The sequence below is a fragment of the Nyctereutes procyonoides genome, unplaced genomic scaffold, assembly GCF_905146905.1.
Source record: "Nyctereutes procyonoides isolate TBG_1078 unplaced genomic scaffold, NYPRO_anot_genome, whole genome shotgun sequence".
Taxonomy (NCBI): Eukaryota; Metazoa; Chordata; class Mammalia; order Carnivora; family Canidae; genus Nyctereutes; species Nyctereutes procyonoides.
In genome coordinates, this window is record NW_026575140.1 from 37,707,818 (window position 1) to 37,720,068 (window position 12,251).

The 12,251-nt window shown below is 40.8% G+C and overlaps 1 protein-coding gene and 1 pseudogene across 1 annotated transcript in view; one reads left to right on the forward strand and one right to left on the reverse strand.

Annotated features, from left to right (window-relative positions):
- Positions 1-12,251, reverse strand: part of DAB1 (DAB adaptor protein 1) — a 1,111,289-nt gene that overhangs the window by 629,722 nt on the left and 469,316 nt on the right. The gene's annotated exons all lie outside the window — the stretch shown is intronic.
- The window catches only part of LOC129496871 (pumilio homolog 3-like), a 144,186-nt pseudogene that overhangs the window by 126,653 nt on the left and 5,282 nt on the right, over positions 1-12,251 (forward strand).

Here is a 12,251-nt window from a genome sequence, read left to right on the forward strand (position 1 = left end):
CCACCGTAATGTGCTAAGCAAGACAGTCTAATTAAATGTACCTTTATACAGAATACCCCGCTGCAAGGGTAGACCTGTGACTAGGAAGGTGGGGGGAACAAGAAAACAGTTAAAGAATCTTCAGAAATAGTCTACGATGTGGTGGTGGGGGGGGGTGGGGGGTGGAGATTTGGAGATAAAGCTGGATGATGTAATGCTAACTGGGAAGAAATACCCAAGGAAGAGGATTAATTTCAGGACAACTCTCTAGCTTCCATTCCACTTTGGTCTGAATTCTTAGACTGCTAGATTCCAGGGGGAAAATTTTTTTTTTTTTGTAGACCAGAAAAAAAGCAATTTTGAAGAAATTGACAAGGTTTCATGGGACTTATTCTTTCTCTACAGGCCATCTGGAATGCAATGTAGTAATCATTTGCATTTGGCTTGATTACCTTGTACCTAAAAGATGCTTCATAATCAATAGTTAAAATAAACAGTATCCAGGCTTAAAATGCAATTGGGTCATTTAAAGTCATGGCTATTTCATCGCAAAAAAAACTTCAAATGTTATCGACATACCCAGCTGTAGTTCTATGCAGTCTTGAGTAGGAATGACTCAAATCTTCTAAGCTTTTTGTGATTGAAATATTCAATCAGATAACACCAGGGTGAAAATAATGAAGCCTTGAGAGGATGTGTTTCATCAAGTAGAAAATAATTTTAAAGGCATTCTTAAAGATGCAAAAACGACTGTGAAAAAATACTGACTTCCTGCCAAATAAGGGATTATTCCAGCTCACCAGAAAGAGAAGAAGAAATAAAAAAAAAAAAAAACCCGACACCTGTTGGCAGTTTAATGCTAATATGAATTCTGTTTTCAGGCTGGAAATTATGCATCAACAAAAATATAAATATAATTTTTTTCACAGCTGTGTAAGTGAAAAAACATATGTTGAGAAATTAGAGACGACTATTATCCATTATTCAAAATTTCCACGGCCACTGAGTGAATCCAGTGTTGGAATTAAAATGTACAATGCTTTTTAATTAATTTAATTTACACTGTTGGCTGATGAAATGCCACAAATAACCACAACATCACAAACTCTTCCCTGTTTTCCATCAGAACTGCTCTGCTGTTCACAGGGGCCAGTAGAGCTGCTGATTTCTTGCCTTCCCCTGGAGAAAATGGAAGCAGAGTTTGTGGGGTTGGAAGAGAAGCAATAAGCCAGAGACAGGTGGGTCAAGACCACCACAAACACTTCTCCAGATTCAGATATGGCCTCCAAATAAGATAAACCACCAGTTCATGAATGGGAAATATGAACTATGCTGAGGTTAAAGCAGAATTACTTATTTCTTACCCTCTTTTCTAAGCAGGATAGGTGATATCATGGGTGTTACTTATCATTCTATGTGACCTTGGACAAATGACTTTACTTTTTTGAGATTAATCCCCCCCGCTCTGAGAGGTTCTCTCAGGCTGTAAACATTGATGATTCTCTAATTTTGGCTTGTAGTCCTCAGGGAGCTCAGATTTACACAACTTGATAAAACTGGCATACCTAAGGTGATGACGTGAATCAACAATAAAAATAATAAATCTGAAAATACCGAGGAAGAATATTCTGTTTACTGAGCACTTAGGACGTACACTGCATATTGTTCGGTCACTTTATGATGTCCCACTCTCTCTATCCTTTATTCCAGTCACTCTTCAAAGCAGTTCTATGGTGCTGAATCCATCCCACAGCTGGAGAAATCAGTGATGAGAGACCTTGGACAGGTAGTTAAGAAGAGGTGGTAAGCAGCCAAGGTGGAACTGAATTGAGGTCTGACTCTGGCACTCCAGCTTTTGACCACTCCCCCTACCCTGCCAATAACAATAATGAGGAAATGTCCCTGAGAGTTATTATTATTTAATTAATCCTGTGAGGGCAGTACAGTGTAAGAGAGAGATCACAAGACATGAGGTCAGATGGACCTGGGTATTTATCTTAACCTTGACGCATGATTTACATGGCAATGAGATCTCCAGGCTTGCTTCCTCATCTGTAGAATGGGGATATCAATATTTACCTAATAGGGTTGCATTGAAGCATCGATAAGCTAATATCAAATGCCTGGATGAATGCCTGCCCCACATTACATACATATGAGCTATTTTTCTTCTTCCCCTCCTCCTTCCCCATGTTCTCCTATTTTTCAGGCTCTGACCAATTTCTTTCCAGTTGTCTGCTTGTTCTATTAGTGTGCATGGTTTGCCTACAGAGATTTCAAACATTTAAAGGTCATCATTTGTTCAAAGTAGGGAGGTCAGCCTCCCATACTTGAAGCCCTTCCGGGGGATACAACACTTGTGCTGATCCTGGGCCAGGCTCAGATGATCCTGATTAGCATATGCCAGCTCCCTTGAAGGGAGGGAATGTGGGAGATAGGCATCTGTAAATTGCAGTCCTTCATTAGCCTGTCTGCTAATATTGATGTTACAATTTTCTAGTCAACTCCTCACCCCCAGCCTTCCCTCAACCCTTCACTCCTGGCCTGTGGCCACCCTCTTTTTCTTCAGTGTTCTCGAGGAACAATTTCTTGTCAGATGTAGCCTGCGGTGTCCTGTGATGCCATAACCAAAGGATGTGTTCACTGAAGGAAAACAACAGCTGAGTGATGAACCCGAATCCTGCCAGTTGGAGACCATGTCCTGTAATCGATGAATTGCCTGGAGTTGAAATAGCCAACGTCTTTTGATGTACGCTTTTTTTTTTTTTTAGAACAGAGAAGCCAATTATAAAACAAAAAGCAAAAAACAAAAACAAAAACAAGACAAGAACAACCAAGCTTGGATTTAGAAGGAAAGGTGGGTCTAATATATCAGAATCTACTCTGTGCTAGATGCTTAATTTTCCTAAAAAAAAAAAACTTAATAACTAGCACTTAGTATGCACCAGGTACTATTCCAATTTTTAAAAATATTGACTCATGTAATCCTTGTAACGACCCCTATGAGATAGTTGTGATTAACTTTTTCATTTTAGAAATAAGGAAGCTGAGCACAGAGAGGGTAAGTAATCTGCTCATGGACATCTAGTAAATGACACAGTGGGATACGAGCCTAAGTTCTGATTCTGGGTTCTGAATTCAGGCTCTTAGCTATTACACTATGCAGCTTTTTGGTGTAGGTACACCAGGAACCTCTTAGGAAATGTGACTGGGACTAGTAGCTGGTCACTTGCAACAAGTGAGTGGGTATACTAGAGAGTGGCTCCTACCCATGAGCATTCAGCATGCTTTGGCATCCATTGGCATGACTGACAGGAGGAAGAGGGAGTGCTGATTAATTTTTTCAGTTGGTTAAGGAAGTAGCCTGTTAAGATATATTTTTCTTTCATTATTTTAGTTATTATTCCCAATACAAAGAATAAACCAGAGTGAATATATACTTTGTCCATGGAAGGGTTTTAAGTCAGCCTATATGATCTCTTAGCCCATCCTCTTCTCAAGATTCTCAATGCTGTGAAGTCTCCCAAAATGAGACCAGTCTTTATATGCATAATTTCTAGAAACAACTTTGCCTTCCTAAGACACAAGCACTGCCACCATTTCTCATCAGTATTGTCTCAAAAGAATAGGCATAACATTCAGAAGCAGGGAGTAATTCACACTTTACATTGGAACCAGAGCAACAAATTTGCCATGCATAGAACAGGTGCCTCATGTATGTATGTTGAGTTCCGGTGAACTGAGTTGGTTGTACACTCAAGTTCCATAGAGAGCCTGAAAAGCTGCAGCCTTAGGAATGGAAAAGAACTCCAAAAAAGGCCTATTCCAATAGCCTAATAAAAGCAAATACTTGGCATATGTGCTACCAATTCCCTCTCCTGTACCCTTAAAAGACTTGCCTACCCAGCAAAATGATGTCAGCATGATTTGAGCAGAGTGGCCTCTCAAACTTCTCAGTGTGGTGTTCCCAGCAGTAACTACCTATTGGTTACACTAGGCATGTGGAGGTGAAGCCTACTTTCTATCCCTGAGTAACCTGAGAAGTGGACCCAGTAAGTTTGTAGCCTCTTACAACTAATGTGATATAATCAATAATATCTTGCATTCTTCTGCACTGTCATTTCATATATGCTTTTCCAACTGAGGGAGATTGAAAGCTCCTGTGTGATTCATAAGTAAGAAAGAATCCCCTAGAAGGTGAAAGGGCAGAGCAATAGGCCTTAAACCTGTCTATCATACCTGACATTGATATATGGAAGCAAAATGATGGGTGTGAAGCTACTGTGAGTAGGAGTAGCTTTAGGCCTGTGGGACTCAACTCACCTGGGATATCCTTCCCAACCCATGAATCTCTACACCTGACAGGAGCAGATAACTCCTCCCTCTCCCAACCACTGAAGGCATCCTAATCAGAGGAATCATTGTAATGTACCCTTGTGATCATGTTGCTCCCATCTTTAAAAGCCTTTAATGGCTCCCTATTGGCCTGCTAGATGAAAACCAAGTTCCTACATGGACATTACAATCTTTATTCTATTCTCAAGTCACAGGCTTTATAAATTTAATTCAACACATTTATTTATTTATTGTTCGTTTGCTTGTTTATTTATTTATTTTATTTTTCAAGTATTATTATTTTTTTTAATTCAACACATTTAAATTCCGCTAACATGGACTACTTTTAGCTCCCCAAATGAGCTGTGTGACCATAGGCAAATTCTTTAAAATCTCTGTGCTTCTCTTTCTTCACTAAGAACTGCACCTTGCACTGAGTAAGCATCCAATAAACGTCTATGATGATGGGTACTTTTAGTTGCATGTGTGTGTTTCTTTTTCTGACATGCCAGTTGTATGTCTCTGAGTGCCTGTCTGTTTCAGAGCATTTGGGCTGTCTATCTGTGTTTGTCAGCTTCTATCTCTGGGTGTCTCTCTTGAATTCTTAGACCCCAAACCCAGAAAAAAATATTTTGCTTTTCCTGAAGAAGGCTCTGTGCTTACAGGGCAGAGCCCTCTTTCAGGCTGGCTCAGTTAGTACAAAGCTTTCTCATACACACGGGGAATTTTTTGCATCCCTATAAGAATGACAGGAATGGAAAGGCTGTGCTCCTAAAAGCAAGTTTTTTGTTCTTTTCCCCCAAGTCCTTGTCTCTGGCTTGTCTTATCTTTACCTGCTTCCTACAGGCAGATACATGGTACCCCGGTTAGCTAATCATGGCTATATTTATAGGGGTCAAAGCCACTTGGCCTTTCTGTTCTTACTGCTCTCAGGGTTCAGTGAGGAAGGGTGCTAATTTCTAGCCTGTGAGGGTTTGTTAAATTGGCATATCACTGAAGCAAACACCATCATGGGCTGCATTCTGTTTCAGCCAGTAGCATTCCATATTCAAGAAAAAAATTGGAATGAAAAATTCTGGAGACAGATGGTGTTGATGATTGCACAACAATGTGAATGTACTTAATACCACAGAACCAGACATGCAAAAATGTTTAAAATGATAAATTTTTTAATATGTACTTTACCATGCTAAGGCAATGGTACAAAAAAAGAACCAACATCTAGAGGATGGATAGCGTAAGTGCATTTCCCATAGGTTTTTTTTTTTTCTTTTTCTATTTCTGTCCCTCTTGTTTACTTAGATTGGGATGTGTATGTGTTTGAGAACTATCTTTGCTTCTTCAGAATAATATGGGTCTGGGCAAGGAACCAACTGCATTCTGGCACCTTTAGTCTCTGAGATCTCATGTGATTTTAGGATAAGGGCATTAGTGGGGAAGTACATTCTGGAATAAGAATCCTTCAGTCAAATTCTTGCAGAGGAAGTAGGCAGGGTACGCAGGATAAATGCACATATAATAAACCAATATTTGGAGGAACATTGGTGTCGGAGTCAGAAGATCTGGTTGAAATCGCAGTACAATTACTGTGGAATGTTGTACGAGTCAGGTTGTCTCTCGAGCTTCAGTATTCTCATCTGTGAGGTGCAGAGTAGAGACAAGGGTTGTAGAGGAAAAGAATAAACTGAAGTGCTTTCCCCCTTGAAGACAACGCTGTTAATTCAGTGCTGGGCTCGGTATGGCAGGAATAGATTGTTCAGTGTTACGATGGAGCAGCAGCCTGAGCAGGTTGGGGGCTCATCAGCATTGAGACCCTACTGGTACAATTTATCAGGTAAATGGCCCTACTGGAGAGAGTGCTCAGATTATCAGAAGGAAATAAATCCTGAAGTCCTCCACCTACTTATGTTGCCCTGCCATTAAATCTGGAGAAAATAAATGTCCTGTGCAGGAAGGTTTACTGATTCCTAAGGACAGCTACTGGCTTTAACAATCCCTCAGTACCTGTTTGCTGGGTCTGCCCATTCAGGGCTGTAGAAGAGGTCAGGGTCAGCCCATGGAGGACACTGAGAAATAAGGTTGACTCTTGGTCCAGGACAGGTGCAGGGGAATGCAGATGGCAGGGCTGCCTCACCAGCCATAGCCAGCAGGAGGAGAGGCTGGGCCCAAGTCGACACAATTTCAGTGGTGACAATAGCTACTATGTGACCTGTGCAGAAGGGCCCTGCCCTCAGTTTAATGTACTGCTCCTGTTGTGTTGGAATCTGTAATGATTTTTGAACAAGGGGCTGCGATTTTCCTCTCGTATTGGGCCGTGAAGATGATGTGGCCAGTTCTATAGATAAGACAAGAGGAATAAGCACCTACATTCTCCAGTATGTTCTAATCTTGTCAGTGAATCAAGCACCATATAGGAAGAATTTGGGTTGAGGAAGAAAAAGACAGGGAAAGAGGAAGATGAAGATGAGGAAATTGACTATTGAACTCATAAGACTGCCCAAGACTGCCTATTTAAAATTGTAATCTGCTCCCCACAACCTCTCTCCTGATCCACATTTCTCAGCACTCGTTAGAAAAATTTTCAATAGTATTTACTACCTGCTTTACTTGTTTAGTGTGTTTATTACTTTATTGTCTGTCTTGTCCTCCCAGAACCTGAGTTCCAAGAGGACAGGAATCTTGAGCTGTTTTAGTCAATATTATATGCAAATCGCCTAATGATTCCTGGCATGCTGAGGGCCCTCAGTGGATTTTCCATAAATGAAAGCATGGATCACACACCTAACATGTGCTAAGAACTGCACTAGGCCAGTTACATGGTTTATCTCATCTAATCCTTACAGGTTCTGGTCACTTGTTTATTATGTATAGGAGCTGAGTTGGGTCCTAGGGGCACACATATAAATAGGTTAGGGGATCCACCCTCAATTTCCAATTTATATATTAGCAATTTAGAGATACTTCTTTGTAATGAAGAACCGGAGGCTCAGAGAGATTGAATCATTTGCCAAATGCTAATTTAGAGGAAAACCATCCTCTTCCAGAAGTAGATTAGAGTCCAAAGGAGAATAAAAGCAGAGAGGGTGAGGAGGAGGAAGCGGGGAGTGAAATGGGGGAGACAGGAAACAGAGGGTTTGGCATGTTGGAGAAACCATACTGAGAGGCTTGCTTTGGGAATAGGAAGCTCAGGAAATGGAGGTGAACAGGAAAGTTTCCAGAAATCATCTTAAGAGTTCAGGAAATGTGAGCATCCATGAGATGCAGCCCTTATATCTGGAAGTAATGACTTCCCACTAAACTTTACCCAGTCTCTGGATGATCCAGGACATATGTCTACTTGACTTCTCTGATCCAGGAAGCTGTGTTTAAATCAAGAGTCCTAAGCTTGGACTCAGGAGCCTCAAAGTCCTATCCTTGCCACTCTAAGTATGGTCTTGGGTACCTGCCCAATGCCACCTTACTGCTCTGAACCTCACCATTCAAATGGGTACACATTTACAAGTACCACACTGTGGTACTGCTTGCAAAACACACAATCATAAAAGCAGCCTTGGAGGATACAGCTGGAGAAATAATCTAACTCAGAGTCAAAAATTCTCCCCCCACCAACTCAACATGAGCTATATAGCCTTAGGCAAACCTCTCAACCTCTCTGAGCCTCAATTTCTTTGCCTGCAAACCACAAAGCCTTCAGCAAAGACACCAGATAGCTAATACGGGGAGAAAAATGGCTGGAATGTGGATTGAATTTCTAACCCTACCCCATTAGAACAAAGTTTTAGCCAACTCTGCAAATTTCACTCACAATCTGCGCCTGGACCTGCAGAGGCTCAAATCTTACAACCAAAGCATATAATCAGTTCTCCACTCTTTCATAAAACCTTTTGCCTGTGAAAGTCGTAAAATGTGCCTGATCTTCAGTCCCACCTTTGCTTAACTCTTGCTGATTCTTTCTGCCCAGGGAGTGCATCAGATCATGGAGGCAGAGTAGAAAGTTAGAGGTCCACAGGAGATCTAGTATGCTTTTCCAATTCAATTGCAAGAGGCAGTCCAGTTCTCTGTATATGAAAAGTAGGCAAGTTATTGCAAATGTCTAGTCAATTCCAAATGTCACCAGCTACCAGTAAACAACAAAACGTCGGCTACATTCAGGACTGGATCATTTAAAACATAATTATAATAAATGATTTAAAGGAGCTCTTTTAATTACCACTACGTATCAAAGGCTCAGAAAGGCATTCCAGAAGAATTGTTTTCTATTGTAACTGCATAAATTTAAATGCCATTAATTTCATATCTGTCATTCACTTCTCTTCTACTACATTGATCTCTGTATCAGGGAATTCAATGTCTCCCATTTCATTTGGGGATTTCATGGTTTCTACAGAGGAAGAGCTTTTTTTTTTAGTATTTCAGTTTCCAAATGCCATTTCCATTCCAAAGTATAAGTCTATAGACTACATGAAAGCTAAAAAAAAAAAAAAAAAAAAAAAAGGAAAAGAAGTGAGAAGTGAGATCAGGTCAAGGAATTAGAAAGACCACCAATCTTGTCATTAGAAGACGAAGATTTTACTCCTGACTCTGCTGCTACTTTGCTGTGGGACTTTGGACAAGACCCATTATGTATTGGGGTCTCAGCTTTTACATTTATAAAATAAGAGTAAGAGTAAGAGTAAGTAAATAATTCCTGCCCCTGCTCATCTCACTGGAATTTTGAGGATTCAATGACAACACTAAGAGACTTTATAAACCATTCATTTAGCCAGTTAATCATTCAGTAATAATTTAAGAAACCCTGACTACATGTTAGACAGTGTGTTAGCTGTGAGGACAGAAAACCAAGCAAAGACAAACTGCCTCTCTTGTAAGAAGCTTCTGTGAGTGGAGGAGACAAAAGAGGGAATGTGGTCTCCTGGGCTAGATGTGCTGTCTTTCCTGTTCTGTTATTTCCCTCTTAGTTAGGAAATCCCTGATCTGAGACTCTCTACAGAAAATGAAGCCATTCTTTGGTTTAGGCTAAAACAACCCGTCCAATCTTATGTCTTAAACCTTTGTTCGAATAAATAGCTTCTACAGTTGATTTTTTTTTTGCCACTTGTTTAGAATGTTAAATATTTAAAGACATAAATTTCCCCCATCAGGAAAATATGTGGCTTCTTAACAACTGGTATTTCTAGTCGACTTTAAAGGCGCTGTCTGGGCCCAGGATTGATGGACTTCCAGGAGAATGAAATCAACGGGATGTGGAGAAGTGATGGCCTTTTTGATTCTCAAATAAACATTTCTCAGAGGGACCTTCTAAATCCTCAGGGGACTTCATGGTGATACATTCAAATGCCACCCATCTGTACAAATATCAATATCTAAGTTTTTAAAAAAAGACTTACATTTTTCAAAGTGAGCTATCAGAAAAGTACATTAGTGCCTCCCTACATCGACTGCTATATGCTGCTTATAAAAATGGTTCTCAGGCTGCCTTGGAAGACTGAGAAGGAAGGAATCATATGGAACCAATGTGTTTCTTAGCATCTAAATTATTTTTGTTACCATCCAAAGGTACAGTTAAGATTGGTGTTCAGGGATGCCAGAGAGCAAAGAGAAAACCCAAAAAGACAGAACTCAGTGGTGATGGGAATGGCCCTAAGTCAAATTCCCAGTATGATCGAAGCTATGGTGAAGAAGCAGATACTCCCCCAAGGTAGGTATGACTTCCTGAAGATCTGGGTCATTGTCACAAAGAAGAGACCCAATGCTCAGAAATTGCCACTTGGGAAAGGAAAATGGATTAGATTTAGAATAAAAATTTCTGAAAAAGTTCAGGCTCTGATACTTCATTGTTATATGAACTAAACACAAATATTTCACCTCTTTGAGGATAGGTTTTATGATCTGTAAAGTGGGCATACCAAAATATATACGAAAAGTGAAATAACATGTCACAGAGCTTTATGACCTGATTTATGATTATTTGTAAGGAAAGAAAATTATTCATCCAGGTGAAATGAGGTGGATTGTTGTTCTAACTTTCTATATGGGACTTTTAATTCCACCCTCCCTGTCTTTCTGTCCTTCCCTTCTTCTCTCCATCCTTCCCTCCCTCTCTCTTCCTTTTCTCTCCAACACCTATTTATTGAGGGCTAACCTTGGCAAACAACACTGCATGACACAGGTGGTTAGATGCCTGATTTTAGACTTTCTATGGAGCATGAAACAACTGCTTGGTTTATTCCAAAGCAGTCAGGGGCCCAGCATGTGTCAGGGGCCCAGCATGAATTAGGTGGTTCATCCACATGAAGTAAATTGAGGGAAGTATAAAGAGGAGACTATTTATATAGGTGTGGATTACATAGGTTATATATAGGTTAAGAGGAACCTACAAGGGATAGTGAAGTACCCAGGCTCACAACAGTCAGGGAGACTATACCACCATCAAGCCTGAGGAGCCAAGTGGAAAAAGCATTACTCGGAGTCAGGAGGGAGCTGTAGGTGTAGGAGCTATTGGAGTGGGCTTTTCAATAGGAGCTATGGCCTTAAGTAGAGGAAAACTGTGGCCACGGCAGAGAGAGAGCCAGGAGACTAAACCCATCTTCTTCCATCTGATTTCCTGCTGGTGCTTTCCATTGGCCAAACCTGACCAGAAGCCAGAAGGCAAGAGGGCCCATTGGTGCAGCTCTGCAAGCTTGGTGGCACAGAGCCATGTGCAAGGGTGAAGACCAGATCTCAAGTGGCGAGTACAGCAGGGACCGTGGGTAGCATGGCATTTTAGAATATGGGTTCTGGAGTCTCTGGGCCTGTATTCAGTTGAATCTTTGTTTGCCCAGGAATTGTGTTCTCCCTGGTTACCTCACCTCCCTTTCTTAACTGGAGATTCCTTGGACAGAAAACAGGAATTTTGGTTCCTTGGGTGAAGCACCTGCTCTTTGCATGTCCAAATTTCCTAACTCTTGATCATAGGGTTGTGAGTTCAAACACCATGTTGGGCATGGAGTCTACTCAAAAACAAACAAACAAATAAATAGAAGCTAAGCTCTATGTCCTAATTTCCTTGTCTGTTAAACAGTTAAAATAAAAACATCTGCCCACAGGTTATTGTAAGGATTGAGTTAATGTTCATACTCACTTAGAGCAATGCCTATACAACCTAAGTCCTATATTTAGCCTCAGCTTGTGCACGTGGGATACAATGGTGGACAAGAAAAATGAGTGAGTGAAAGGGTCTCTGAGTGTCCTGAACCGTAGCTCACACTGGACCACCCCTTTATTTTTATTTATTTATTTATTTTTGCTTGCTTGCAGACACAGCCTGTGATGTGACCATTTTGAGGATCCAAGGTAATGGAGAAATACCAGCAAGGAAGGGGAATGCTGCCATCATATTTTATTTTCCCCTAAGAGTTTTGCTACGATTTTTGTTTTCATGGCATCAGGACCTAGGTTTCTGTCAGCTACCAACATCCACCCCCATCTGCCTCCATCCCTGATGATCAGGACCAGGGCAGAGAAGAAGGTTACCCTAAGAAATTGGCTGAAAGTCCTCCTCAAATTCAGGTCCCAGGTTCTGCTTCGGAATACCTCTGGTTCTCAGCCAGGAATTGTGTTCTCCCTGGTTACCTCACCTCCTTGCTTTGGGAAGGGACATACTAACAGCTGAGGAAGATAGGAAAGATGCCCTGGACTGGGAGTCCAAAGAGTCCTGTTCAAATCCTAGCTCTATCCTGTTTGAGCTGTGTGACCTTGACCAAATGACAGTCCCTTTCTTAACTGGAGGTTCCTTGGACAGAAAATAGGTACTTGAGTTCTGCACAATCTTTTGAATGTAGGAGGTAATAAAAAGTCAACGTTAGTAATAATAGTAAACGGGGCAATGGACAAAAAGTTTAAAAACCTGTGTTATAATTTAATTCTTGTATGGACTAGCAATAAGACTACATATAGTT